The sequence below is a fragment of the Pleuronectes platessa genome, chromosome 11 (assembly GCF_947347685.1).
Source record: "Pleuronectes platessa chromosome 11, fPlePla1.1, whole genome shotgun sequence".
Lineage (NCBI taxonomy): Eukaryota > Metazoa > Chordata > Actinopteri > Pleuronectiformes > Pleuronectidae > Pleuronectes > Pleuronectes platessa.
In genome coordinates, this window is record NC_070636.1 from 23,585,051 (window position 1) to 23,609,221 (window position 24,171).

The 24,171-nt window shown below is 43.3% G+C and overlaps 33 non-coding genes across 33 annotated transcripts; all 33 read left to right on the top strand.

Annotated features, from left to right (window-relative positions):
* The first annotated feature begins 471 nt into the window (after positions 1–471).
* On the top strand, positions 472–636 carry LOC128452787 (U1 spliceosomal RNA). The gene has a single exon (XR_008341274.1). It is a non-coding gene; the product is annotated as a U1 spliceosomal RNA (small nuclear RNA).
* A 556-nt stretch (positions 637–1,192) lies between these two features.
* Positions 1,193–1,356, top strand: LOC128452025 (U1 spliceosomal RNA). Its single transcript, XR_008340535.1, has one exon. It is a non-coding gene; the product is annotated as a U1 spliceosomal RNA (small nuclear RNA).
* A 556-nt stretch (positions 1,357–1,912) lies between these two features.
* On the top strand, positions 1,913–2,076 carry LOC128452036 (U1 spliceosomal RNA). The gene has a single exon (XR_008340546.1). It is a non-coding gene; the product is annotated as a U1 spliceosomal RNA (small nuclear RNA).
* A 555-nt stretch (positions 2,077–2,631) lies between these two features.
* On the top strand, positions 2,632–2,795 carry LOC128452738 (U1 spliceosomal RNA). The gene has a single exon (XR_008341225.1). It is a non-coding gene; the product is annotated as a U1 spliceosomal RNA (small nuclear RNA).
* A 556-nt stretch (positions 2,796–3,351) lies between these two features.
* On the top strand, positions 3,352–3,515 carry LOC128452048 (U1 spliceosomal RNA). Its single transcript, XR_008340557.1, has one exon. It is a non-coding gene; the product is annotated as a U1 spliceosomal RNA (small nuclear RNA).
* Positions 3,516–4,071: 556 nt separating this feature from the next.
* Positions 4,072–4,235, top strand: LOC128452429 (U1 spliceosomal RNA). The gene has a single exon (XR_008340926.1). It is a non-coding gene; the product is annotated as a U1 spliceosomal RNA (small nuclear RNA).
* Positions 4,236–4,790: 555 nt separating this feature from the next.
* LOC128452739 (U1 spliceosomal RNA) lies at positions 4,791–4,954 on the top strand. Its single transcript, XR_008341226.1, has one exon. It is a non-coding gene; the product is annotated as a U1 spliceosomal RNA (small nuclear RNA).
* Positions 4,955–5,509: 555 nt separating this feature from the next.
* Positions 5,510–5,673, top strand: LOC128452740 (U1 spliceosomal RNA). The gene has a single exon (XR_008341227.1). It is a non-coding gene; the product is annotated as a U1 spliceosomal RNA (small nuclear RNA).
* A 555-nt stretch (positions 5,674–6,228) lies between these two features.
* On the top strand, positions 6,229–6,392 carry LOC128452741 (U1 spliceosomal RNA). The gene has a single exon (XR_008341228.1). It is a non-coding gene; the product is annotated as a U1 spliceosomal RNA (small nuclear RNA).
* A 556-nt stretch (positions 6,393–6,948) lies between these two features.
* LOC128452059 (U1 spliceosomal RNA) lies at positions 6,949–7,112 on the top strand. The gene has a single exon (XR_008340568.1). It is a non-coding gene; the product is annotated as a U1 spliceosomal RNA (small nuclear RNA).
* A 556-nt stretch (positions 7,113–7,668) lies between these two features.
* LOC128452785 (U1 spliceosomal RNA) lies at positions 7,669–7,832 on the top strand. The gene has a single exon (XR_008341272.1). It is a non-coding gene; the product is annotated as a U1 spliceosomal RNA (small nuclear RNA).
* A 555-nt stretch (positions 7,833–8,387) lies between these two features.
* On the top strand, positions 8,388–8,551 carry LOC128452639 (U1 spliceosomal RNA). Its single transcript, XR_008341128.1, has one exon. It is a non-coding gene; the product is annotated as a U1 spliceosomal RNA (small nuclear RNA).
* A 556-nt stretch (positions 8,552–9,107) lies between these two features.
* On the top strand, positions 9,108–9,271 carry LOC128452477 (U1 spliceosomal RNA). The gene has a single exon (XR_008340971.1). It is a non-coding gene; the product is annotated as a U1 spliceosomal RNA (small nuclear RNA).
* Positions 9,272–9,826: 555 nt separating this feature from the next.
* On the top strand, positions 9,827–9,990 carry LOC128452742 (U1 spliceosomal RNA). Its single transcript, XR_008341229.1, has one exon. It is a non-coding gene; the product is annotated as a U1 spliceosomal RNA (small nuclear RNA).
* A 555-nt stretch (positions 9,991–10,545) lies between these two features.
* On the top strand, positions 10,546–10,709 carry LOC128452640 (U1 spliceosomal RNA). Its single transcript, XR_008341129.1, has one exon. It is a non-coding gene; the product is annotated as a U1 spliceosomal RNA (small nuclear RNA).
* Positions 10,710–11,265: 556 nt separating this feature from the next.
* LOC128452071 (U1 spliceosomal RNA) lies at positions 11,266–11,429 on the top strand. Its single transcript, XR_008340579.1, has one exon. It is a non-coding gene; the product is annotated as a U1 spliceosomal RNA (small nuclear RNA).
* Positions 11,430–11,984: 555 nt separating this feature from the next.
* Positions 11,985–12,148, top strand: LOC128452743 (U1 spliceosomal RNA). Its single transcript, XR_008341230.1, has one exon. It is a non-coding gene; the product is annotated as a U1 spliceosomal RNA (small nuclear RNA).
* A 556-nt stretch (positions 12,149–12,704) lies between these two features.
* LOC128452745 (U1 spliceosomal RNA) lies at positions 12,705–12,868 on the top strand. The gene has a single exon (XR_008341232.1). It is a non-coding gene; the product is annotated as a U1 spliceosomal RNA (small nuclear RNA).
* Positions 12,869–13,424: 556 nt separating this feature from the next.
* Positions 13,425–13,588, top strand: LOC128452082 (U1 spliceosomal RNA). Its single transcript, XR_008340590.1, has one exon. It is a non-coding gene; the product is annotated as a U1 spliceosomal RNA (small nuclear RNA).
* A 555-nt stretch (positions 13,589–14,143) lies between these two features.
* Positions 14,144–14,307, top strand: LOC128452755 (U1 spliceosomal RNA). The gene has a single exon (XR_008341242.1). It is a non-coding gene; the product is annotated as a U1 spliceosomal RNA (small nuclear RNA).
* Positions 14,308–14,862: 555 nt separating this feature from the next.
* On the top strand, positions 14,863–15,026 carry LOC128452093 (U1 spliceosomal RNA). Its single transcript, XR_008340601.1, has one exon. It is a non-coding gene; the product is annotated as a U1 spliceosomal RNA (small nuclear RNA).
* A 556-nt stretch (positions 15,027–15,582) lies between these two features.
* On the top strand, positions 15,583–15,746 carry LOC128452105 (U1 spliceosomal RNA). The gene has a single exon (XR_008340612.1). It is a non-coding gene; the product is annotated as a U1 spliceosomal RNA (small nuclear RNA).
* A 555-nt stretch (positions 15,747–16,301) lies between these two features.
* LOC128452746 (U1 spliceosomal RNA) lies at positions 16,302–16,465 on the top strand. The gene has a single exon (XR_008341233.1). It is a non-coding gene; the product is annotated as a U1 spliceosomal RNA (small nuclear RNA).
* A 556-nt stretch (positions 16,466–17,021) lies between these two features.
* LOC128452118 (U1 spliceosomal RNA) lies at positions 17,022–17,185 on the top strand. Its single transcript, XR_008340624.1, has one exon. It is a non-coding gene; the product is annotated as a U1 spliceosomal RNA (small nuclear RNA).
* Positions 17,186–17,740: 555 nt separating this feature from the next.
* Positions 17,741–17,904, top strand: LOC128452130 (U1 spliceosomal RNA). Its single transcript, XR_008340635.1, has one exon. It is a non-coding gene; the product is annotated as a U1 spliceosomal RNA (small nuclear RNA).
* Positions 17,905–18,460: 556 nt separating this feature from the next.
* Positions 18,461–18,624, top strand: LOC128452747 (U1 spliceosomal RNA). Its single transcript, XR_008341234.1, has one exon. It is a non-coding gene; the product is annotated as a U1 spliceosomal RNA (small nuclear RNA).
* A 556-nt stretch (positions 18,625–19,180) lies between these two features.
* On the top strand, positions 19,181–19,344 carry LOC128452141 (U1 spliceosomal RNA). The gene has a single exon (XR_008340646.1). It is a non-coding gene; the product is annotated as a U1 spliceosomal RNA (small nuclear RNA).
* A 555-nt stretch (positions 19,345–19,899) lies between these two features.
* On the top strand, positions 19,900–20,063 carry LOC128452153 (U1 spliceosomal RNA). The gene has a single exon (XR_008340657.1). It is a non-coding gene; the product is annotated as a U1 spliceosomal RNA (small nuclear RNA).
* Positions 20,064–20,618: 555 nt separating this feature from the next.
* Positions 20,619–20,782, top strand: LOC128452748 (U1 spliceosomal RNA). The gene has a single exon (XR_008341235.1). It is a non-coding gene; the product is annotated as a U1 spliceosomal RNA (small nuclear RNA).
* Positions 20,783–21,338: 556 nt separating this feature from the next.
* Positions 21,339–21,502, top strand: LOC128452164 (U1 spliceosomal RNA). Its single transcript, XR_008340668.1, has one exon. It is a non-coding gene; the product is annotated as a U1 spliceosomal RNA (small nuclear RNA).
* Positions 21,503–22,057: 555 nt separating this feature from the next.
* LOC128452175 (U1 spliceosomal RNA) lies at positions 22,058–22,221 on the top strand. The gene has a single exon (XR_008340679.1). It is a non-coding gene; the product is annotated as a U1 spliceosomal RNA (small nuclear RNA).
* A 556-nt stretch (positions 22,222–22,777) lies between these two features.
* LOC128452749 (U1 spliceosomal RNA) lies at positions 22,778–22,941 on the top strand. Its single transcript, XR_008341236.1, has one exon. It is a non-coding gene; the product is annotated as a U1 spliceosomal RNA (small nuclear RNA).
* Positions 22,942–23,497: 556 nt separating this feature from the next.
* LOC128452186 (U1 spliceosomal RNA) lies at positions 23,498–23,661 on the top strand. The gene has a single exon (XR_008340690.1). It is a non-coding gene; the product is annotated as a U1 spliceosomal RNA (small nuclear RNA).
* The last annotated feature ends 510 nt before the right edge of the window (positions 23,662–24,171 follow it).

Genomic DNA, 24,171 nt, shown 5'->3' on the forward strand with positions numbered 1-24,171 from the left:
GCACTCACCAATGCCACTGATTGTGGTAGAAGTATAATTTTACAGCAAATAGACAGGTTCATTACTGTTCCAAGTTTACTGTTTTGATAAGTAATGTTTGCTAGAAATTCTTGTACTGCCTGTATGCTGATTTTTCCGACTTTAGAGCAGTTTCTGTTGTCGCTGAGACAAAGTTGTTATGTCTATGGGCTTTTGTAGTGATTTATCAGAGATGGCCAGGGCTTACCTGGCTGATTTTCATCAAGGTTTTCTCTGTTTTGCTAGGGGAATAAAAGGGCTGGAGACAAGAAAATTTATAAAGTCATTAGATGTCATTTCACAGAATTGTTTGCTTCACTTCAACAAGTCCTTTACCAAAACGGTTTGATGTGATACTGAAGGCCTTTGGATTCTGTGAATATGCATGGGAGGCACCATGATCCAAACAACTGTGTCTAAGGAACAAGGGCCTGTCTCCAATGCGTCCAACTCATACTTACCTGGCAGGGGAGAAACCATGATCATGAAGGTGGTTCACCCAGGGCGAGGCTCAGCCATTGCACTTCGGTTGTGCTGACCCTTGCGAATTCCCCAAATGTGGGAATCTCGACTGCATAGTTTTGTGGTAGTGGGGGACTGCGTCCGCGCTCTCCCCTGATCATTATGTTCAATTGCAATAAGTGCCTGACACTGGGCCTATTTTATAGGCTTTGTTGTAGATATTTTGTGCTCCTGACACAATGCACTCACCAATGCCACTGATTGTGGTAGAAGTATAATTTTACAGCAAATAGACAGGTTCATTACTGTTCCAAGTTTACTGTTTTGATAAGTAATGTTTGCTAGAAATTCTTGTACTGCCTGTATGCTGATTTTTCTGACTTTAGAGCAGTTTCTGTTGTCTCTGAGACAAAGTTGTTATGTCTATGGGCTTTTGTAGTGATTTATCAGAGATGGCCAGGGCTTACCTGGCTGATTTTCATCAAGGTTTTCTCTGTTTTGCTAGGGGAATAAAAGGGCTGGAGACAAGAAAATTTATAAAGTCATTAGATGTCATTTCACAGAATTGTTTGCTTCACTTCAACAAGTCCTTTACCAAAACGGTTTGATGTGATACTGAAGGCCTTTGGATTCTGTGAATATGCATGGGAGGCACCATGATCCAAACAACTGTGTCTAAGGAACAAGGGCCTGTCTCCAATGCGTCCAACTCATACTTACCTGGCAGGGGAGAAACCATGATCATGAAGGTGGTTCACCCAGGGCGAGGCTCAGCCATTGCACTTCGGTTGTGCTGACCCTTGCGAATTCCCCAAATGTGGGAATCTCGACTGCATAATTTGTGGTAGTGGGGGACTGCGTCCGCGCTCTCCCCTGATCATTATGTTCAATTGCAATAAGTGCCTGACACTGGGCCTATTTTATAGGCTTTGTTGTAGATATTTTGTGCTCCTGACACAATGCACTCACCAATGCCACTGATTGTGGTAGAAGTATAATTTTACAGCAAATAGACAGGTTCATTACTGTTCCAAGTTTACTGTTTTGATAAGTAATGTTTGCTAGAAATTCTTGTACTGCCTGTATGCTGATTTTTCCGACTTTAGAGCAGTTTCTGTTGTCTCTGAGACAAAGTTGTTATGTCTATGGGCTTTTGTAGTGATTTATCAGAGATGGCCAGGGCTTACCTGGCTGATTTTCATCGAGGTTTTCTCTGTTTTGCTAGGGGAATAAAAGGGCTGGAGACAAGAAAATTGATAAAGTCATTAGATGTCATTTCACAGATTTGTTTGCTTCACTTCAACAAGTCCTTTACCAAAACGGTTTGATGTGATACTGAAGGCCTTTGGATTCTGTGAATATGCATGGGAGGCACCATGAGCCAAACAACTGTGTCTAAGGAACAAGGGCCTGTCTCCAATGCGTCAAACTCATACTTACCTGGCAGGGGAGAAACCATGATCATGAAGGTGGTTCACCCAGGGCGAGGCTCAGCCATTGCACTTCGGTTGTGCTGACCCTTGCGAATTCCCCAAATGTGGGAATCTCGACTGCATAATTTGTGGTAGTGGGGGACTGCGTCCGCGCTCTCCCCTGATCATTATGTTCAATTGCAATAAGAGCCTGACACTGGGCCTATTTTATAGTCTTTGTTGTAGATATTTTGTGCTCCCGACACAATGCACTCACTAATGCCACTGATTGTGGTAGAAGTATATTTTTACAGCAAATATACGGGTTCACTCCTGTTCCAAGTTTACTGTTTTGATAGGTAATGTTTGCTAGAAATTCTTGTACTGCCTGTATGCTGATTTTTCCGACTTTACAGCAGTTTCTGTTGTCTCTGAGACAAAGTTGTTATGTCTTTGGGCTTTTGTGGTGATTTATCAGAGATGGCCAGGGCTTACCTGGCTGATTTTCATCGAGGTTTTCTCTGTTTTGCTAGGGGAATAAAAGGGCTGGAGACAAGAAAATTGATAAAGTCATTAGATGTCATTTCACAGATTTGTTTTCTTCACTTCAACAAGTCCTTTACCAAAACGGTTTGATGTGATACTGAAGGCCTTTGGATTCTTTGAATATGCATGAGGGCACCATGAGCCAAACAACTGTGTCTAAGGAACAAGGGCCTGTCTCCAATGCGTCCAACTCATACTTACCTGGCAGGGGAGAAACCATGATCATGAAGGTGGTTCACCCAGGGCGAGGCTCAGCCATTGCACTTCGGTTGTGCTGACCCGTGCGAATTCCCCAAATGTGGGAATCTCGACTGCAGAATTTGTGGTAGTGGGGGACTGCGTCCGCGCTCTCCCCTGATCCTTATGCTTAATTGCAATAAGAGCCTGACACTGGGCCTATTTTATAGGCTTTGTTGTAGATATTTTGTGCTCCTGACACAATGCACTCACCAATGCCACTGATTGTGGTAGAAGTATAATTTTACAGCAAATAGACAGGTTCATTACTGTTCCAAGTTTACTGTTTTGATAAGTAATGTTTGCTAGAAATTCTTGTACTGCCTGTATGCTGATTTTTCCGACTTTAGAGCAGTTTCTGTTGTCTCTGAGACAAAGTTGTTATGTCTATGGGCTTTTGTAGTGATTTATCAGAGATGGCCAGGGCTTACCTGGCTGATTTTCATCGAGGTTTTCTCTGTTTTGCTAGGGGAATAAAAGGGCTGGAGACAAGAAAATTGATAAAGTCATTAGATGTCATTTCACAGATTTGTTTGCTTCACTTCAACAAGTCCTTTACCAAAACGGTTTGATGTGATACTGAAGGCCTTTGGATTCTGTGAATATGCATGGGAGGCACCATGAGCCAAACAACTGTGTCTAAGGAACAAGGGTCTGTCTCCAATGCGTCAAACTCATACTTACCTGGCAGGGGAGAAACCATGATCATGAAGGTGGTTCACCCAGGGCGAGGCTCAGCCATTGCACTTCGGTTGTGCTGACCCTTGCGAATTCCCCAAATGTGGGAATCTCGACTGCATAATTTGTGGTAGTGGGGGACTGCGTCCGCGCTCTCCCCTGATCATTATGTTCAATTGCAATAAGAGCCTGACACTGGGCCTATTTTATAGTCTTTGTTGTAGATATTTTGTGCTCCTGACACAATGCACTCACCAATGCCACTGATTGTGGTAGAAGTATAATTTTACAGCAAATAGACAGGTTCATTACTGTTCCAAGTTTACTGTTTTGATAAGTAATGTTTGCTAGAAATTCTTGTACTGCCTGTATGCTGATTTTTCCGACTTTAGAGCAGTTTCTGTTGTCTCTGAGACAAAGTTGTTATGTCTATGGGCTTTTGTAGTGATTTATCAGAGATGGCCAGGGCTTACCTGGCTGATTTTCATCAAGGTTTTCTCTGTTTTGCTAGGGGAATAAAAGGGCTGGAGACAAGAAAATTTATAAAGTCATTAGATGTCATTTCACAGAATTGTTTGCTTCACTTCAACAAGTCCTTTACCAAAACGGTTTGATGTGATACTGAAGGCCTTTGGATTCTGTGAATATGCATGGGAGGCACCATGAGCCAAACAACTGTGTCTAAGGAACAAGGGCCTGTCTCCAATGCGTCCAACTCATACTTACCTGGCAGGGGAGATACCATGATCATGAAGGTGGTTAACCCAGGGCGAGGCTCAGCCATTGCACTTCGGTTGTGCTGACCCCTGCGAATTCCCCAAATGTGGGAATCTCGACTGCATAATTTGTGGTAGTGGGGGACTGCGTCCGCGCTCTCCCCTGATCATTATGTTCAATCGCAATAAGAGCCTGACACTGGGCCTATTTTATAGTTTTTGTTGTAGATATTTTGTGCTCCCGACACAATGCACTCACTAATGCCACTGATTGTGGTAGAAGTATACTTTTACAGCAAATATACGGGTTCACTCCTGTTCCAAGTTTACTGTTTTGATAGGTAATGTTTGCTAGAAATTCTTGTACTGCCTGTATGCTGATTTTTCCGACTTTAAAGCAGTTTCTGTTGTCTCTGAGACAAAGTTGTTATGTCTATGGGCTTTTGTAGTGATTTATCAGAGATGGCCAGGGCTTACCTGGCTGATTTTCATCGAGGTTTTCTCTGTTTTGCTAGGGGAATAAAAGGGCTGGAGACAAGAAAATTTATAAAGTCATTAGATGTCATTTCACAGAATTGTTTTCTTCACTTCAACAAGTCCTTTACCAAAACGGTTTGATGTGATACTGAAGGCCTTTGGATTCTTTGAATATGCATGAGGGCACCATGAGCCAAACAACTGTGTCTAAGGAACAAGGGCCTGTCTCCAATGCGTCCAACTCATACTTACCTGGCAGGGGAGAAACCATGATCATGAAGGTGGTTCACCCAGGGCGAGGCTCAGCCATTGCACTTCGGTTGTGCTGACCCGTGCGAATTCCCCAAATGTGGGAATCTCGACTGCAGAATTTGTGGTAGTGGGGGACTGCGTCCGCGCTCTCCCCTGATCATTATGCTTAATTGCAATAAGAGCCTGACACTGGGCCTATTTTATAGTCTTTGTTGTAGATATTTTGTGCTCCTGACACAATGCACTCACCAATGCCACTGATTGTGGTAGAAGTATAATTTTACAGCAAATAGACAGGTTCATTACTGTTCCAAGTTTACTGTTTTGATAAGTAATGTTTGCTAGAAATTCTTGTACTGCCTGTATGCTGATTTTTCCGACTTTAGAGCAGTTTCTGTTGTCTCTGAGACAAAGTTGTTATGTCTATGGGCTTTTGTAGTGATTTATCAGAGATGGCCAGGGCTTACCTGGCTGATTTTCATCGAGGTTTTCTCTGTTTTGCTAGGGGAATAAAAGGGCTGGAGACAAGAAAATTTATAAAGTCATTAGATGTCATTTCACAGAATTGTTTTCTTCACTTCAACAAGTCCTTTACCAAAACGGTTTGATGTGATACTGAAGGCCTTTGGATTCTTTGAATATGCATGAGGGCACCATGAGCCAAACAACTGTGTCTAAGGAACAAGGGCCTGTCTCCAATGCGTCCAACTCATACTTACCTGGCAGGGGAGAAACCATGATCATGAAGGTGGTTCACCCAGGGCGAGGCTCAGCCATTGCACTTCGGTTGTGCTGACCCGTGCGAATTCCCCAAATGTGGGAATCTCGACTGCAGAATTTGTGGTAGTGGGGGACTGCGTCCGCGCTCTCCCCTGATCATTATGCTTAATTGCAATAAGAGCCTGACACTGGGCCTATTGTATAGGCTTTGTTGTAGATATTTTGTGCTCCTGACACAATGCACTCACCAATGCCACTGATTGTGGTAGAAGTATAATTTTACAGCAAATAGACAGGTTCATTACTGTTCCAAGTTTACTGTTTTGATAAGTAATGTTTGCTAGAAATTCTTGTACTGCCTGTATGCTGATTTTTCCGACTTTAGAGCAGTTTCTGTTGTCTCTGAGACAAAGTTGTTATGTCTATGGGCTTTTGTAGTGATTTATCAGAGATGGCCAGGGCTTACCTGGCTGATTTTCATCAAGGTTTTCTCTGTTTTGCTAGGGGAATAAAAGGGCTGGAGACAAGAAAATTTATAAAGTCATTAAATGTCATTTCACAGAATTGTTTGCTTCACTTCAACAAGTCCTTTACCAAAACGGTTTGATGTGATACTGAAGGCCTTTGGATTCTGTGAATATGCATGAGGGCACCATGAGCCAAACAACTGTGTCTAAGGAACAAGGGCCTGTCTCCAATGCGTCCAACTCATACTTACCTGGCAGGGGAGAAACCATGATCATGAAGGTGGTTCACCCAGGGCGAGGCTCAGCCATTGCACTTCGGTTGTGCTGACCCGTGCGAATTCCCCAAATGTGGGAATCTCGACTGCAGAATTTGTGGTAGTGGGGGACTGCGTCCGCGCTCTCCCCTGATCATTATGTTCAATTGCAATAAGAGCCTGACACTGGGCCTATTTTATAGGCTTTGTTGTAGATATTTTGTGCTCCTGACACAATGCACTCACCAATACCACTGATTGTGGTAGAAGTATAATTTTACAGCAAATAGACAGGTTCATTACTGTTCCAAGTTTACTGTTTTGATAAGTAATGTTTGCTAGAAATTCTTGTACTGCCTGTATGCTGATTTTTCCGACTTTAGAGCAGTTTCTGTTGTCTCTGAGACAAAGTTGTTATGTCTATGGGCTTTTGTAGTGATTTATCAGAGATGGCCAGGGCTTACCTGGCTGATTTTCATCGAGGTTTTCTCTGTTTTGCTAGGGGAATAAAAGGGCTGGAGACAAGAAAATTGATAAAGTCATTAGATGTCATTTCACAGATTTGTTTGCTTCACTTCAACAAGTCCTTTACCAAAACGGTTTGATGTGATACTGAAGGCCTTTGGATTCTGTGAATATGCATGGGAGGCACCATGAGCCAAACAACTGTGTCTAAGGAACAAGGGCCTGTCTCCAATGCGTCAAACTCATACTTACCTGGCAGGGGAGAAACCATGATCATGAAGGTGGTTCACCCAGGGCGAGGCTCAGCCATTGCACTTCGGTTGTGCTGACCCTTGCGAATTCCCCAAATGTGGGAATCTCGACTGCATAATTTGTGGTAGTGGGGGACTGCGTCCGCGCTCTCCCCTGATCATTATGTTCAATTGCAATAAGAGCCTGACACTGGGCCTATTTTATAGTCTTTGTTGTAGATATTTTGTGCTCCCGACACAATGCACTCACTAATGCCACTGATTGTGGTAGAAGTATATTTTTACAGCAAATATACGGGTTCACTCCTGTTCCAAGTTTACTGTTTTGATAGGTAATGTTTGCTAGAAATTCTTGTACTGCCTGTATGCTGATTTTTCCGACTTTACAGCAGTTTCTGTTGTCTCTGAGACAAAGTTGTTATGTCTTTGGGCTTTTGTGGTGATTTATCAGAGATGGCCAGGGCTTACCTGGCTGATTTTCATCGAGGTTTTCTCTGTTTTGCTAGGGGAATAAAAGGGCTGGAGACAAGAAAATTTATAAAGTCATTAGATGTCATTTCACAGATTTGTTTGCTTCACTTCAACAAGTCCTTTACCAAAACGGTTTGATGTGATACTGAAGGCCTTTGGATTCTGTGAATATGCATGGGAGGCACCATGAGCCAAACAACTGTGTCTAAGGAACAAGGGCCTGTCTCCAATGCGTCAAACTCATACTTACCTGGCAGGGGAGAAACCATGATCATGAAGGTGGTTCACCCAGGGCGAGGGTCAGCCATTGCACTTCGGTTGTGCTGACCCGTGCGAATTCCCCAAATGTGGGAATCTCGACTGCATAATTTGTGGTAGTGGGGGACTGTGTCCGCGCTCTCCCCTGATCATTATGTTAAATTGCAATAAGAGCCTGACACTGGGCCTATTTTATAGGCTTTGTTGTAGATATTTTGTGCTCCTGACACAATGCACTCACCAATGCCACTGATTGTGGTAGAAGTATAATTTTACAGCAAATAGACAGGTTCATTACTGTTCCAAGTTTACTGTTTTGATAAGTAATGTTTGCTAGAAATTCTTGTACTGCCTGTATGCTGATTTTTCCGACTTTACAGCAGTTTCTGTTGTCTCTGAGACAAAGTTGTTATGTCTATGGGCTTTTGTAGTGATTTATCAGAGATGGCCAGGGCTTACCTGGCTGATTTTCATCAAGGTTTTCTCTGTTTTGCTAGGGGAATAAAAGGGCTGGAGACAAGAAAATTTATAAAGTCATTAGATGTCATTTCACAGAATTGTTTGCTTCACTTCAACAAGTCCTTTACCAAAACGGTTTGATGTGATACTGAAGGCCTTTGGATTCTGTGAATATGCATGAGGGCACCATGAGCCAAACAACTGTGTCTAAGGAACAAGGGCCTGTCTCCAATGCGTCCAACTCATACTTACCTGGCAGGGGAGAAACCATGATCATGAAGGTGGTTCACCCAGGGCGAGGCTCAGCCATTGCACTTCGGTTGTGCTGACCCGTGCGAATTCCCCAAATGTGGGAATCTCGACTGCATAATTTGTGGTAGTGGGGGACTGCGTCCGCGCTCTCCCCTGATCATTATGTTCAATTGCAATAAGAGCCTGACACTGGGCCTATTTTATAGGCTTTGTTGTAGATATTTTGTGCTCCTGACACAATGCACTCACCAATGCCACTGATTGTGGTAGAAGTATAATTTTACAGCAAATAGACAGGTTCATTACTGTTCCAAGTTTACTGTTTTGATAAGTAATGTTTGCTAGAAATTCTTGTACTGCCTGTATGCTGATTTTTCCGACTTTAGAGCAGTTTCTGTTGTCTCTGAGACAAAGTTGTTATGTCTATGGGCTTTTGTAGTGATTTATCAGAGATGGCCAGGGCTTACCTGGCTGATTTTCATCAAGGTTTTCTCTGTTTTGCTAGGGGAATAAAAGGGCTGGAGACAAGAAAATTTATAAAGTCATTAGATGTCATTTCACAGAATTGTTTGCTTCACTTCAACAAGTCCTTTACCAAAACGGTTTGATGTGATACTGAAGGCCTTTGGATTCTGTGAATATGCATGGGAGGCACCATGATCCAAACAACTGTGTCTAAGGAACAAGGGCCTGTCTCCAATGCGTCCAACTCATACTTACCTGGCAGGGGAGAAACCATGATCATGAAGGTGGTTCACCCAGGGCGAGGCTCAGCCATTGCACTTCGGTTGTGCTGACCCTTGCGAATTCCCCATATGTGGGAATCTCGACTGCATAATTTGTGGTAGTGGGGGACTGCGTCCGCGCTCTCCCCTGATCATTATGTTCAATTGCAATAAGTGCCTGACACTGGGCCTATTTTATAGGCTTTGTTGTAGATATTTTGTGCTCCTGACACAATGCACTCACCAATGCCACTGATTGTGGTAGAAGTATAATTTTACAGCAAATAGACAGGTTCATTACTGTTCCAAGTTTACTGTTTTGATAAGTAATGTTTGCTAGAAATTCTTGTACTGCCTGTATGCTGATTTTTCCGACTTTAGAGCAGTTTCTGTTGTCTCTGAGACAAAGTTGTTATGTCTATGGGCTTTTGTAGTGATTTATCAGAGATGGCCAGGGCTTACCTGGCTGATTTTCATCGAGGTTTTCTCTGTTTTGCTAGGGGAATAAAAGGGCTGGAGACAAGAAAATTGATAAAGTCATTAGATGTCATTTCACAGATTTGTTTGCTTCACTTCAACAAGTCCTTTACCAAAACGGTTTGATGTGATACTGAAGGCCTTTGGATTCTGTGAATATGCATGAGGGCACCATGAGCCAAACAACTGTGTCTAAGGAACAAGGGCCTGTCTCCAATGCGTCCAACTCATACTTACCTGGCAGGGGAGAAACCATGATCATGAAGGTGGTTCACCCAGGGCGAGGCTCAGCCATTGCACTTCGGTTGTGCTGACCCGTGCGAATTCCCCAAATGTGGGAATCTCGACTGCAGAATTTGTGGTAGTGGGGGACTGCGTCCGCGCTCTCCCCTGATCATTATGCTTAATTGCAATAAGAGCCTGACACTGGGCCTATTTTATAGGCTTTGTTCTAGATATTTTGTGCTCCTGACACAATGCACTCACCAATGCCACTGATTGTGGTAGAAGTATAATTTTACAGCAAATAGACAGGTTCATTACTGTTCCAAGTTTACTGTTTTGATAAGTAATGTTTGCTAGAAATTCTTGTACTGCCTGTATGCTGATTTTTCCGACTTTACAGCAGTTTCTGTTGTCTCTGAGACAAAGTTGTTATGTCTATGGGCTTTTGTAGTGATTTATCAGAGATGGCCAGGGCTTACCTGGCTGATTTTCATCAAGGTTTTCTCTGTTTTGCTAGGGGAATAAAAGGGCTGGAGACAAGAAAATTTATAAAGTCATTAGATGTCATTTCACAGAATTGTTTGCTTCACTTCAACAAGTCCTTTACCAAAACGGTTTGATGTGATACTGAAGGCCTTTGGATTCTGTGAATATGCATGAGGGCACCATGAGCCAAACAACTGTGTCTAAGGAACAAGGGCCTGTCTCCAATGCGTCCAACTCATACTTACCTGGCAGGGGAGAAACCATGATCATGAAGGTGGTTCACCCAGGGCGAGGCTCAGCCATTGCACTTCGGTTGTGCTGACCCGTGCGAATTCCCCAAATGTGGGAATCTCGACTGCATAATTTGTGGTAGTGGGGGACTGCGTCCGCGCTCTCCCCTGATCATTATGTTCAATTGCAATAAGAGCCTGACACTGGGCCTATTTTATAGGCTTTGTTGTAGATATTTTGTGCTCCTGACACAATGCACTCACCAATGCCACTGATTGTGGTAGAAGTATAATTTTACAGCAAATAGACAGGTTCATTACTGTTCCAAGTTTACTGTTTTGATAAGTAATGTTTGCTAGAAATTCTTGTACTGCCTGTATGCTGATTTTTCCGACTTTAGAGCAGTTTCTGTTGTCTCTGAGACAAAGTTGTTATGTCTATGGGCTTTTGTAGTGATTTATCAGAGATGGCCAGGGCTTACCTGGCTGATTTTCATCGAGGTTTTCTCTGTTTTGCTAGGGGAATAAAAGGGCTGGAGACAAGAAAATTGATAAAGTCATTAGATGTCATTTCACAGAATTGTTTGCTTCACTTCAACAAGTCCTTTACCAAAACGGTTTGATGTGATACTGAAGGCCTTTGGATTCTGTGAATATGCATGGGAGGCACCATGAGCCAAACAACTGTGTCTAAGGAACAAGGGCCTGTCTCCAATGCGTCAAACTCATACTTACCTGGCAGGGGAGAAACCATGATCATGAAGGTGGTTCACCCAGGGCGAGGCTCAGCCATTGCACTTCGGTTGTGCTGACCCTTGCGAATTCCCCAAATGTGGGAATCTCGACTGCATAATTTGTGGTAGTGGGGGACTGCGTCCGCGCTCTCCCCTGATCATTATGTTCAATTGCAATAAGAGCCTGACACTGGGCCTATTTTATAGTCTTTGTTGTAGATATTTTGTGCTCCTGACACAATGCACTCACCAATGCCACTGATTGTGGTAGAAGTATAATTTTACAGCAAATAGACAGGTTCATTACTGTTCCAAGTTTACTGTTTTGATAAGTAATGTTTGCTAGAAATTCTTGTACTGCCTGTATGCTGATTTTTCCGACTTTAGAGCAGTTTCTGTTGTCTCTGAGACAAAGTTGTTATGTCTATGGGCTTTTGTAGTGATTTATCAGAGATGGCCAGGGCTTACCTGGCTGATTTTCATCGAGGTTTTCTCTGTTTTGCTAGGGGAATAAAAGGGCTGGAGACAAGAAAATTTATAAAGTCATTAGATGTCATTTCACAGAATTGTTTTCTTCACTTCAACAAGTCCTTTACCAAAACGGTTTGATGTGATACTGAAGGCCTTTGGATTCTTTGAATATGCATGAGGGCACCATGAGCCAAACAACTGTGTCTAAGGAACAAGGGCCTGTCTCCAATGCGTCCAACTCATACTTACCTGGCAGGGGAGAAACCATGATCATGAAGGTGGTTCACCCAGGGCGAGGCTCAGCCATTGCACTTCGGTTGTGCTGACCCGTGCGAATTCCCCAAATGTGGGAATCTCGACTGCAGAATTTGTGGTAGTGGGGGACTGCGTCCGCGCTCTCCCCTGATCATTATGCTTAATTGCAATAAGAGCCTGACACTGGGCCTATTTTATAGGCTTTGTTGTAGATATTTTGTGCTCCTGACACAATGCACTCACCAATGCCACTGATTGTGGTAGAAGTATAATTTTACAGCAAATAGACAGGTTCATTACTGTTCCAAGTTTACTGTTTTGATAAGTAATGTTTGCTAGAAATTCTTGTACTGCCTGTATGCTGATTTTTCCGACTTTAGAGCAGTTTCTGTTGTCTCTGAGACAAAGTTGTTATGTCTATGGGCTTTTGTAGTGATTTATCAGAGATGGCCAGGGCTTACCTGGCTGATTTTCATCGAGGTTTTCTCTGTTTTGCTAGGGGAATAAAAGGGCTGGAGACAAGAAAATTGATAAAGTCATTAGATGTCATTTCACAGATTTGTTTGCTTCACTTCAACAAGTCCTTTACCAAAACGGTTTGATGTGATACTGAAGGCCTTTGGATTCTGTGAATATGCATGGGAGGCACCATGAGCCAAACAACTGTGTCTAAGGAACAAGGGCCTGTCTCCAATGCGTCCAACTCATACTTACCTGGCAGGGGAGAAACCATGATCATGAAGGTGGTTCACCCAGGGCGAGGCTCAGCCATTGCACTTCGGTTGTGCTGACCCGTGCGAATTCCCCAAATGTGGGAATCTTGACTGCATAATTTGTGGTAGTGGGGGACTGCGTCCGCGCTCTCCCCTGATGATTATGTTCAATTGCAATAAGAGCCTGACACTGGGCCTATTTTATAGTCTTTGTTGTAGATATTTTGTGCTCCCGACACAATGCACTCACTAATGCCACTGATTGTGGTAGAAGTATAATTTTACAGCAAATATACGGGTTCACTCCTGTTCCAAGTTTACTGTTTTGATAGGTAATGTTTGCTAGAAATTCTTGTACTGCCTGTATGCTGATTTTTCCGACTTTAAAGCAGTTTCTGTTGTCTCTGAGACAAAGTTGTTAGGTCTTTGGGCTTTTGTGGTGATTTATCAGAGACGGACAGGGCTTACCTGGTTGCTTTTCACAGAGGTTTTCTCTGTTTTGCTAGGGGAATAAAAGGGCTGGAGACAAGAAAATTGATTAAGTCATTAGATGTCATTTCACAGATTTGTTTGCTTCACTTCAACAAGTCCTTTACCAAAACGGTTTGATGTGATACTGAAGGCCTTTGGATTCTGTGAATATGCATGGGAGGCACCATGAGCCAAACAACTGTGTCTAAGGAACAAGGGCCTGTCTCCAATGCGTCCAACTCATACTTACCTGGCAGGGGAGAAACCATGATCATGAAGGTGGTTCACCCAGGGCGAGGCTCAGCCATTGCACTTCGGTTGTGCTGACCCTTGCGAATTCCCCAAATGTGGGAATCTCGACTGCATAATTTGTGGTAGTGGGGGACTGCGTCCGCGCTCTCCCCTGATCATTATGTTCAATTGCAATAAGAGCCTGACACTGGGCCTATTTTATAGTCTTTGTTGTAGATATTTTGTGCTCCCGACACAATGCACTCACTAATGCCACTGATTGTGGTAGAAGTATATTTTTACAGCAAATATACGGGTTCAGTCCTGTTCCAAGTTGACTGTTTTGATAGGTAATGTTTGCTAGAAATTCTTGTACTGCCTGTATGCTGATTTTTCCGACTTTACAGCAGTTTCTGTTGTCTCTGAGACAAAGTTGTTATGTCTTTGGGCTTTTGTGGTGATTTATCAGAGATGGCCAGGGCTTACCTGGCTGATTTTCATCGAGGTTTTCTCTGTTTTGCTAGGGGAATAAAAGGGCTGGAGACAAGAAAATTGATAAAGTCATTAGATGTCATTTCACAGATTTGTTTGCTTCACTTCAACAAGTCCTTTACCAAAACGGTTTGATGTGATACTGAAGGCCTTTGGATTCTGTGAATATGCATGAGGGCACCATGAGCCAAACAACTGTGTCTAAGGAACAAGGGCCTGTCTCCAATGCGTCCAACTCATACTTACCTGGCAGGGGAGAAACCATGATCATGAAGGTGGTTCACCCAGGGCGAGGCTCAGCCATTGCACTTCGGTTGTGCTGACCCTTGCGAATTCCCCAAATGTGGGAATCTCGACTGCATAATTTGTGGTAGTGGGGGACTGCGTCCGCGCTATCCCCTGATCATTATGTTCAATTGCAATAAGAGCCTGACACTGGGCCTATTTTATAGTCTTTGTTGTAGATATTTTGTGCTCCCGACACAATGCACTCACTAATGCCACTGATTGTGGTAGAAGTATAATTTTACAGCAAATATACGGGTTCACTCCTGTTCCAAGTTTACTGTTTTGATAGGTAATGTTTGCTAGAAATTCTTGTACTGCCTGTATGTTGATTTTTCCGACTTTACAGCAGTTTCTGTTGTCTCTGAGACAAAGTTGTTATGTCTTTGGGCTTTTGTGGTGATTTATCAGAGATGGCCAGGGCTTACCTGGCTGATTTTCATCGAGGTTTTCTCTGTTTTGCTAGGGGAATAAAAGGGCTGGAGACAAGAAAATTGATAAAGTCATTAGATGTCATTTCACAGATTTGTTTGCTTCACTTCAACAAGTCCTTTACCAAAACGGTTTGATGTGATACTGAAGGCCTTTGGATTCTGTGAATATGCATGAGGGCACCATGAGCCAAACAACTGTGTCTAAGGAACAAGGGCCTGTCTCCAATGCGTCCAACTCATACTTACCTGGCAGGGGAGAAACCATGATCATGAAGGTGGTTCACCCAGGGCGAGGCTCAGCCATTGCACTTCGGTTGTGCTGACCCTTGCGAATTCCCCAAATGTGGGAATCTCGACTGCATAATTTGTGGTAGTGGGGGACTGCGTCCGCGCTCTCCCCTGATCATTATGTTCAATTGCAATAAGAGCCTGACACTGGGCCTATTTTATAGTCTTTGTTGTAGATATTTTGTGCTCCCGACACAATGCACTCACTAATGCCACTGATTGTGGTAGAAGTATAATTTTACTGCAAATATACGGGTTCACTCCTGTTCCAAGTTTACTGTTTTGATAGGTAATGTTTGCTAGAAATTCTTGTACTGCCTGTATGCTGATTTTTCCGACTTTACAGCAGTTTCTGTTGTCTCTGAGACAAAGTTGTTATGTCTTTGGGCTTTTGTGGTGATTTATCAGAGATGGCCAGGGCTTACCTGGCTGATTTTCACCGAGGTTTTCTCTGTTTTGCTAGGGGAATAAAAGGGCTGGAGACAAGAAAATTTATAAAGTCATTAGATGTCATTTCACAGATTTGTTTGCTTCACTTCAACAAGTCCTTTACCAAAACGGTTTGATGTGATACTGAAGGCCTTTGGATTCTGTGAATATGCATGGGAGGCACCATGAGCCAAACAACTGTGTCTAAGGAACAAGGGCCTGTCTCCAATGCGTCAAACTCATACTTACCTGGCAGGGGAGAAACCATGATCATGAAGGTGGTTCACCCAGGGCGAGGCTCAGCCATTGCACTTCGGTTGTGCTGACCCTTGCGAATTCCCCAAATGTGGGAATCTCGACTGCATAATTTGTGGTAGTGGGGGACTGCGTCCGCGCTCTCCCCTGATCATTATGTTCAAATGCAATAAGAGCCTGACACTGGGCCTATTTTATAGTCTTTGTTGTAGATATTTTGTGCTCCCGACACAATGCACTCACTAATGCCACTGATTGTGGTAGAAGTATATTTTTACAGCAAATATACGGGTTCACTCCTGTTCCAAGTTTACTGTTTTGATAGGTAATGTTTGCTAGAAATTCTTGTACTGCCTGTATGTTGATTTTTCCGACTTTACAGCAGTTATTGTTGTCTCTGAGACAAAGTTGTTATGTCTTTGGGCTTTTGTGGTGATTTATCAGAGATGGCCAGGGCTTACCTGGCTGATTTTCATCGAGGTTTTCTCTGTTTTGCTAGGGGAATAAAAGGGCTGGAGACAAGAAAATTGATAAAGTCATTAGATGTCATTTCACAGATTTGTTTGCTTCACTTCAACAAGTCCTTTACCAAAACGGTTTGATGTGATACTGAAGGCCTTTGGATTCTGTGAATATGCATGAGGGCACCATGAGCCAAACAACTGTGTCTAAGGAACAAGGGCCTGTCTCCAATGCGTCCAACTCATACTTACCTGGCAGGGGAGAAACCATGATCATGAAGGTGGTTCACCCAGGGCGAGGCTCAGCCATTGCACTTCGGTTGTGCTGACCCGTGCGAATTCCCCAAATGTGGGAATCTTGACTGCATAATTTGTGGTAGTGGGGGACTGCGTCCGCGCTCTCCCCTGATGATTATGTTCAATTGCAATAAGAGCCTGACACTGGGCCTATTTTATAGTCTTTGTTGTAGATATTTTGTGCTCCCGACACAATGCACTCACTAATGCCACTGATTGTGGTAGAAGTATAATTTTACAGCAAATATACGGGTTCACTCCTGTTCCAAGTTTACTGTTTTGATAGGTAATGTTTGCTAGAAATTCTTGTACTGCCTGTATGCTGATTTTTCCGACTTTAAAGCAGTTTCTGTTGTCTCTGAGACAAAGTTGTTAGGTCTTTGGGCTTTTGTGGTGATTTATCAGAGACGGACAGGGCTTACCTGGTTGCTTTTCACAGAGGTTTTCTCTGTTTTGCTAGGGGAATAAAAGGGCTGGAGACAAGAAAATTGATTAAGTCATTAGATGTCATTTCACAGATTTGTTTGCTTCACTTCAACAAGTCCTTTACCAAAACGGTTTGATGTGATACTGAAGGCCTTTGGATTCTGTGAATATGCATGGGAGGCACCATGAGCCAAACAACTGTGTCTAAGGAACAAGGGCCTGTCTCCAATGCGTCCAACTCATACTTACCTGGCAGGGGAGAAACCATGATCATGAAGGTGGTTCACCCAGGGCGAGGCTCAGCCATTGCACTTCGGTTGTGCTGACCCTTGCGAATTCCCCAAATGTGGGAATCTCGACTGCATAATTTGTGGTAGTGGGGGACTGCGTCCGCGCTCTCCCCTGATCATTATGTTCAATTGCAATAAGAGCCTGACACTGGGCCTATTTTATAGTCTTTGTTGTAGATATTTTGTGCTCCCGACACAATGCACTCACTAATGCCACTGATTGTGGTAGAAGTATATTTTTACAGCAAATATACGGGTTCAGTCCTGTTCCAAGTTGACTGTTTTGATAGGTAATGTTTGCTAGAAATTCTTGTACTGCCTGTATGCTGATTTTTCCGACTTTACAGCAGTTTCTGTTGTCTCTGAGACAAAGTTGTTATGTCTTTGGGCTTTTGTGGTGATTTATCAGAGATGGCCAGGGCTTACCTGGCTGATTTTCATCGAGGTTTTCTCTGTTTTGCTAGGGGAATAAAAGGGCTGGAGACAAGAAAATTGATAAAGTCATTAGATGTCATTTCACAGATTTGTTTGCTTCACTTCAACAAGTCCTTTACCAAAACGGTTTGATGTGATACTGAAGGCCTTTGGATTCTGTGAATATGCATGAGGGCACCATGAGCCAAACAACTGTGTCTAAGGAACAAGGGCCTGTCTCCAATGCGTCCAACTCATACTTACCTGGCAGGGGAGAAACCATGATCATGAAGGTGGTTCACCCAGGGCGAGGCTCAGCCATTGCACTTCGGTTGTGCTGACCCTTGCGAATTCCCCAAATGTGGGAATCTCGACTGCATAATTTGTGGTAGTGGGGGACTGCGTCCGCGCTCTCCCCTGATCATTATGTTCAATTGCAATAAGAGCCTGACACTGGGCCTATTTTATAGTCTTTGTTGTAGATATTTTGTGCTCCCGACACAATGCACTCACTAATGCCACTGATTGTGGTAGAAGTATAATTTTACAGCAAATATACGGGTTCACTCCTGTTCCAAGTTTACTGTTTTGATAGGTAATGTTTGCTAGAAATTCTTGTACTGCCTGTATGTTGATTTTTCCGACTTTACAGCAGTTTCTGTTGTCTCTGAGACAAAGTTGTTATGTCTTTGGGCTTTTGTGGTGATTTATCAGAGATGGCCAGGGCTTACCTGGCTGATTTTCATCGAGGTTTTCTCTGTTTTGCTAGGGGAATAAAAGGGCTGGAGACAAGAAAATTGATAAAGTCATTAGATGTCATTTCACAGATTTGTTTGCTTCACTTCAACAAGTCCTTTACCAAAACGGTTTGATGTGATACTGAAGGCCTTTGGATTCTGTGAATATGCATGGGAGGCACCATGAGCCAAACAACTGTGTCTAAGGAACAAGGGCCTGTCTCCAATGCGTCCAACTCATACTTACCTGGCAGGGGAGAAACCATGATCATGAAGGTGGTTCACCCAGGGCGAGGCTCAGCCATTGCACTTCGGTTGTGCTGACCCGTGCGAATTCCCCAAATGTGGGAATCTTGACTGCATAATTTGTGGTAGTGGGGGACTGCGTCCGCGCTCTCCCCTGATGATTATGTTCAATTGCAATAAGAGCCTGACACTGGGCCTATTTTATAGTCTTTGTTGTAGATATTTTGTGCTCCCGACACAATGCACTCACTAATGCCACTGATTGTGGTAGAAGTATAATTTTACAGCAAATATACGGGTTCACTCCTGTTCCAAGTTTACTGTTTTGATAGGTAATGTTTGCTAGAAATTCTTGTACTGCCTGTATGCTGATTTTTCCGACTTTACAGCGGTTTCTGTTGTCTCTGAGACAAAGTTGTTATGTCTTTGGGCTTTTGTGGTGATTTATCAGAGATGGCCAGGGCTTACCTGGCTGATTTTCACCGAGGTTTTCTCTGTTTTGCTAGGGGAATAAAAGGGCTGGATACAAGAAAATTTATAAAGTCATTAGATGTCATTTCACAGATTTGTTTGCTTCACTTCAACAAGTCCTTTACCAAAACGGTTTGATGTGATACTGAAGGCCTTTGGATTCTGTGAATATGCATGGGAGGCACCATGAGCCAAACAACTGTGTCTAAGGAACAAGGGCCTGTCTCCAATGCGTCCAACTCATACTTACCTGGCAGGGGAGAAACCATGATCATGAAGGTGGTTCACCCAGGGCGAGGCTCAGCCATTGCACTTCGGTTGTGCTGACCCTTGCGAATTCCCCAAATGTGGGAATCTCGACTGCATAATTTGTGGTAGTGGGGGACTGCGTCCGCGCTCTCCCCTGATCATTATGTTCAAATGCAATAAGAGCCTGACACTGGGCCTATTTTATAGTCTTTGTTGTAGATATTTTGTGCTCCCGACACAATGCACTCACTAATGCCACTGATTGTGGTAGAAGTATATTTTTACAGCAAATATACGGGTTCACTCCTGTTCCAAGTTTACTGTTTTGATAGGTAATGTTTGCTAGAAATTCTTGTACTGCCTGTATGTTGATTTTTCCGACTTTACAGCAGTTATTGTTGTCTCTGAGACAAAGTTGTTATGTCTTTGGGCTTTTGTGGTGATTTATCAGAGATGGCCAGGGCTTACCTGGCTGATTTTCATCGAGGTTTTCTCTGTTTTGCTAGGGGAATAAAAGGGCTGGAGACAAGAAAATTTATAAAGTCATTAGATGTCATTTCACAGATTTGTTTGCTTCACTTCAACAAGTCCTTTACCAAAACGGTTTGATGTGATACTGAAGGCCTTTGGATTCTGTGAATATGCATGAGGGCACCATGAGCCAAACAACTGTGTCTAAGGAACAAGGGCCTGTCTCCAATGCGTCCAACTCATACTTACCTGGCAGGGGAGAAACCATGATCATGAAGGTGGTTCACCCAGGGCGAGGCTCAGCCATTGCACTTCGGTTGTGCTGACCCTTGCGAATTCCCCAAATGTGGGAATCTCGACTGCATAATTTGTGGTAGTGGGGGACTGCGTCCGCGCTCTCCCCTGATCATTATGTTCAAATGCAATAAGAGCCTGACACTGGGCCTATTTTATAGTCTTTGTTGTAGATATTTTGTGCTCCCGACACAATGCACTCACTAATGCCACTGATTGTGGTAGAAGTATATTTTTACAGCAAATATACGGGTTCACTCCTGTTCCAAGTTTACTGTTTTGATAGGTAATGTTTGCTAGAAATTCTTGTACTGCCTGTATGTTGATTTTTCCGACTTTACAGCAGTTATTGTTGTCTCTGAGACAAAGTTGTTATGTCTTTGGGCTTTTGTGGTGATTTATCAGAGATGGCCAGGGCTTACCTGGCTGATTTTCATCGAGGTTTTCTCTGTTTTGCTAGGGGAATAAAAGGGCTGGAGACAAGAAAATTGATAAAGTCATTAGATGTCATTTCACAGATTTGTTTGCTTCACTTCAACAAGTCCTTTACCAAAACGGTTTGATGTGATACTGAAGGCCTTTGGATTCTGTGAATATGCATGAGGGCACCATGAGCCAAACAACTGTGTCTAAGGAACAAGGGCCTGTCTCCAATGCGTCCAACTCATACTTACCTGGCAGGGGAGAAACCATGATCATGAAGGTGGTTCACCCAGGGCGAGGCTCAGCCATTGCACTTCGGTTGTGCTGACCCGTGCGAATTCCCCAAATGTGGGAATCTTGACTGCATAATTTGTGGTAGTGGGGGACTGCGTCCGCGCTCTCCCCTGATGATTATGTTCAATTGCAATAAGAGCCTGACACTGGGCCTATTTTATAGTCTTTGTTGTAGATATTTTGTGCTCCCGACACAATGCACTCACTAATGCCACTGATTGTGGTAGAAGTATAATTTTACAGCAAATATACGGGTTCACTCCTGTTCCAAGTTTACTGTTTTGATAGGTAATGTTTGCTAGAAATTCTTGTACTGCCTGTATGCTGATTTTTCCGACTTTAAAGCAGTTTCTGTTGTCTCTGAGACAAAGTTGTTAGGTCTTTGGGCTTTTGTGGTGATTTATCAGAGACGGACAGGGCTTACCTGGTTGCTTTTCACAGAGGTTTTCTCTGTTTTGCTAGGGGAATAAAAGGGCTGGAGACAAGAAAATTGATTAAGTCATTAGATGTCATTTCACAGATTTGTTTGCTTCACTTCAACAAGTCCTTTACCAAAACGGTTTGATGTGATACTGAAGGCCTTTGGATTCTGTGAATATGCATGGGAGGCACCATGAGCCAAACAACTGTGTCTAAGGAACAAGGGCCTGTCTCCAATGCGTCCAACTCATACTTACCTGGCAGGGGAGAAACCATGATCATGAAGGTGGTTCACCCAGGGCGAGGCTCAGCCATTGCACTTCGGTTGTGCTGACCCTTGCGAATTCCCCAAATGTGGGAATCTCGACTGCATAATTTGTGGTAGTGGGGGACTGCGTCCGCGCTCTCCCCTGATCATTATGTTCAATTGCAATAAGAGCCTGACACTGGGCCTATTTTATAGTCTTTGTTGTAGATATTTTGTGCTCCCGACACAATGCACTCACTAATGCCACTGATTGTGGTAGAAGTATATTTTTACAGCAAATATACGGGTTCAGTCCTGTTCCAAGTTGACTGTTTTGATAGGTAATGTTTGCTAGAAATTCTTGTACTGCCTGTATGCTGATTTTTCCGACTTTACAGCAGTTTCTGTTGTCTCTGAGACAAAGTTGTTATGTCTTTGGGCTTTTGTGGTGATTTATCAGAGATGGCCAGGGCTTACCTGGCTGATTTTCATCGAGGTTTTCTCTGTTTTGCTAGGGGAATAAAAGGGCTGGAGACAAGAAAATTGATAAAGTCATTAGATGTCATTTCACAGATTTGTTTGCTTCACTTCAACAAGTCCTTTACCAAAACGGTTTGATGTGATACTGAAGGCCTTTGGATTCTGTGAATATGCATGAGGGCACCATGAGCCAAACAACTGTGTCTAAGGAACAAGGGCCTGTCTCCAATGCGTCCAACTCATACTTACCTGGCAGGGGAGAAACCATGATCATGAAGGTGGTTCACCCAGGGCGAGGCTCAGCCATTGCACTTCGGTTGTGCTGACCCTTGCGAATTCCCCAAATGTGGGAATCTCGACTGCATAATTTGTGGTAGTGGGGGACTGCGTCCGCGCTCTCCCCTGATCATTATGTTCAATTGCAATAAGAGCCTGACACTGGGCCTATTTTATAGTCTTTGTTGTAGATATTTTGTGCTCCCGACACAATGCACTCACTAATGCCACTGATTGTGGTAGAAGTATAATTTTACAGCAAATATACGGGTTCACTCCTGTTCCAAGTTTACTGTTTTGATAGGTAATGTTTGCTAGAAATTCTTGTACTGCCTGTATGTTGATTTTTCCGACTTTACAGCAGTTTCTGTTGTCTCTGAGACAAAGTTGTTATGTCTTTGGGCTTTTGTGGTGATTTATCAGAGATGGCCAGGGCTTACCTGGCTGATTTTCATCGAGGTTTTCTCTGTTTTGCTAGGGGAATAAAAGGGCTGGAGACAAGAAAATTGATAAAGTCATTAGATGTCATTTCACAGATTTGTTTGCTTCACTTCAACAAGTCCTTTACCAAAACGGTTTGATGTGATACTGAAGGCCTTTGGATTCTGTGAATATGCATGGGAGGCACCATGAGCCAAACAACTGTGTCTAAGGAACAAGGGCCTGTCTCCAATGCGTCCAACTCATACTTACCTGGCAGGGGAGAAACCATGATCATGAAGGTGGTTCACCCAGGGCGAGGCTCAGCCATTGCACTTCGGTTGTGCTGACCCGTGCGAATTCCCCAAATGTGGGAATCTTGACTGCATAATTTGTGGTAGTGGGGGACTGCGTCCGCGCTCTCCCCTGATGATTATGTTCAATTGCAATAAGAGCCTGACACTGGGCCTATTTTATAGTCTTTGTTGTAGATATTTTGTGCTCCCGACACAATGCACTCACTAATGCCACTGATTGTGGTAGAAGTATAATTTTACAGCAAATATACGGGTTCACTCCTGTTCCAAGTTTACTGTTTTGATAGGTAATGTTTGCTAGAAATTCTTGTACTGCCTGTATGCTGATTTTTCCGACTTTACAGCGGTTTCTGTTGTCTCTGAGACAAAGTTGTTATGTCTTTGGGCTTTTGTGGTGATTTATCAGAGATGGCCAGGGCTTACCTGGCTGATTTTCACCGAGGTTTTCTCTGTTTTGCTAGGGGAATAAAAGGGCTGGATACAAGAAAATTTATAAAGTCATTAGATGTCATTTCACAGATTTGTTTGCTTCACTTCAACAAGTCCTTTACCAAAACGGTTTGATGTGATACTGAAGGCCTTTGGATTCTGTGAATATGCATGGGAGGCACCATGAGCCAAACAACTGTGTCTAAGGAACAAGGGCCTGTCTCCAATGCGTCCAACTCATACTTACCTGGCAGGGGAGAAACCATGATCATGAAGGTGGTTCACCCAGGGCGAGGCTCAGCCATTGCACTTCGGTTGTGCTGACCCTTGCGAATTCCCCAAATGTGGGAATCTCGACTGCATAATTTGTGGTAGTGGGGGACTGCGTCCGCGCTCTCCCCTGATCATTATGTTCAAATGCAATAAGAGCCTGACACTGGGCCTATTTTATAGTCTTTGTTGTAGATATTTTGTGCTCCCGACACAATGCACTCACTAATGCCACTGATTGTGGTAGAAGTATATTTTTACAGCAAATATACGGGTTCACTCCTGTTCCAAGTTTACTGTTTTGATAGGTAATGTTTGCTAGAAATTCTTGTACTGCCTGTATGTTGATTTTTCCGACTTTACAGCAGTTATTGTTGTCTCTGAGACAAAGTTGTTATGTCTTTGGGCTTTTGTGGTGATTTATCAGAGATGGCCAGGGCTTACCTGGCTGATTTTCATCGAGGTTTTCTCTGTTTTGCTAGGGGAATAAAAGGGCTGGAGACAAGAAAATTTATAAAGTCATTAGATGTCATTTCACAGATTTGTTTGCTTCACTTCAACAAGTCCTTTACCAAAACGGTTTGATGTGATACTGAAGGCCTTTGGATTCTGTGAATATGCATGAGGGCACCATGAGCCAAAC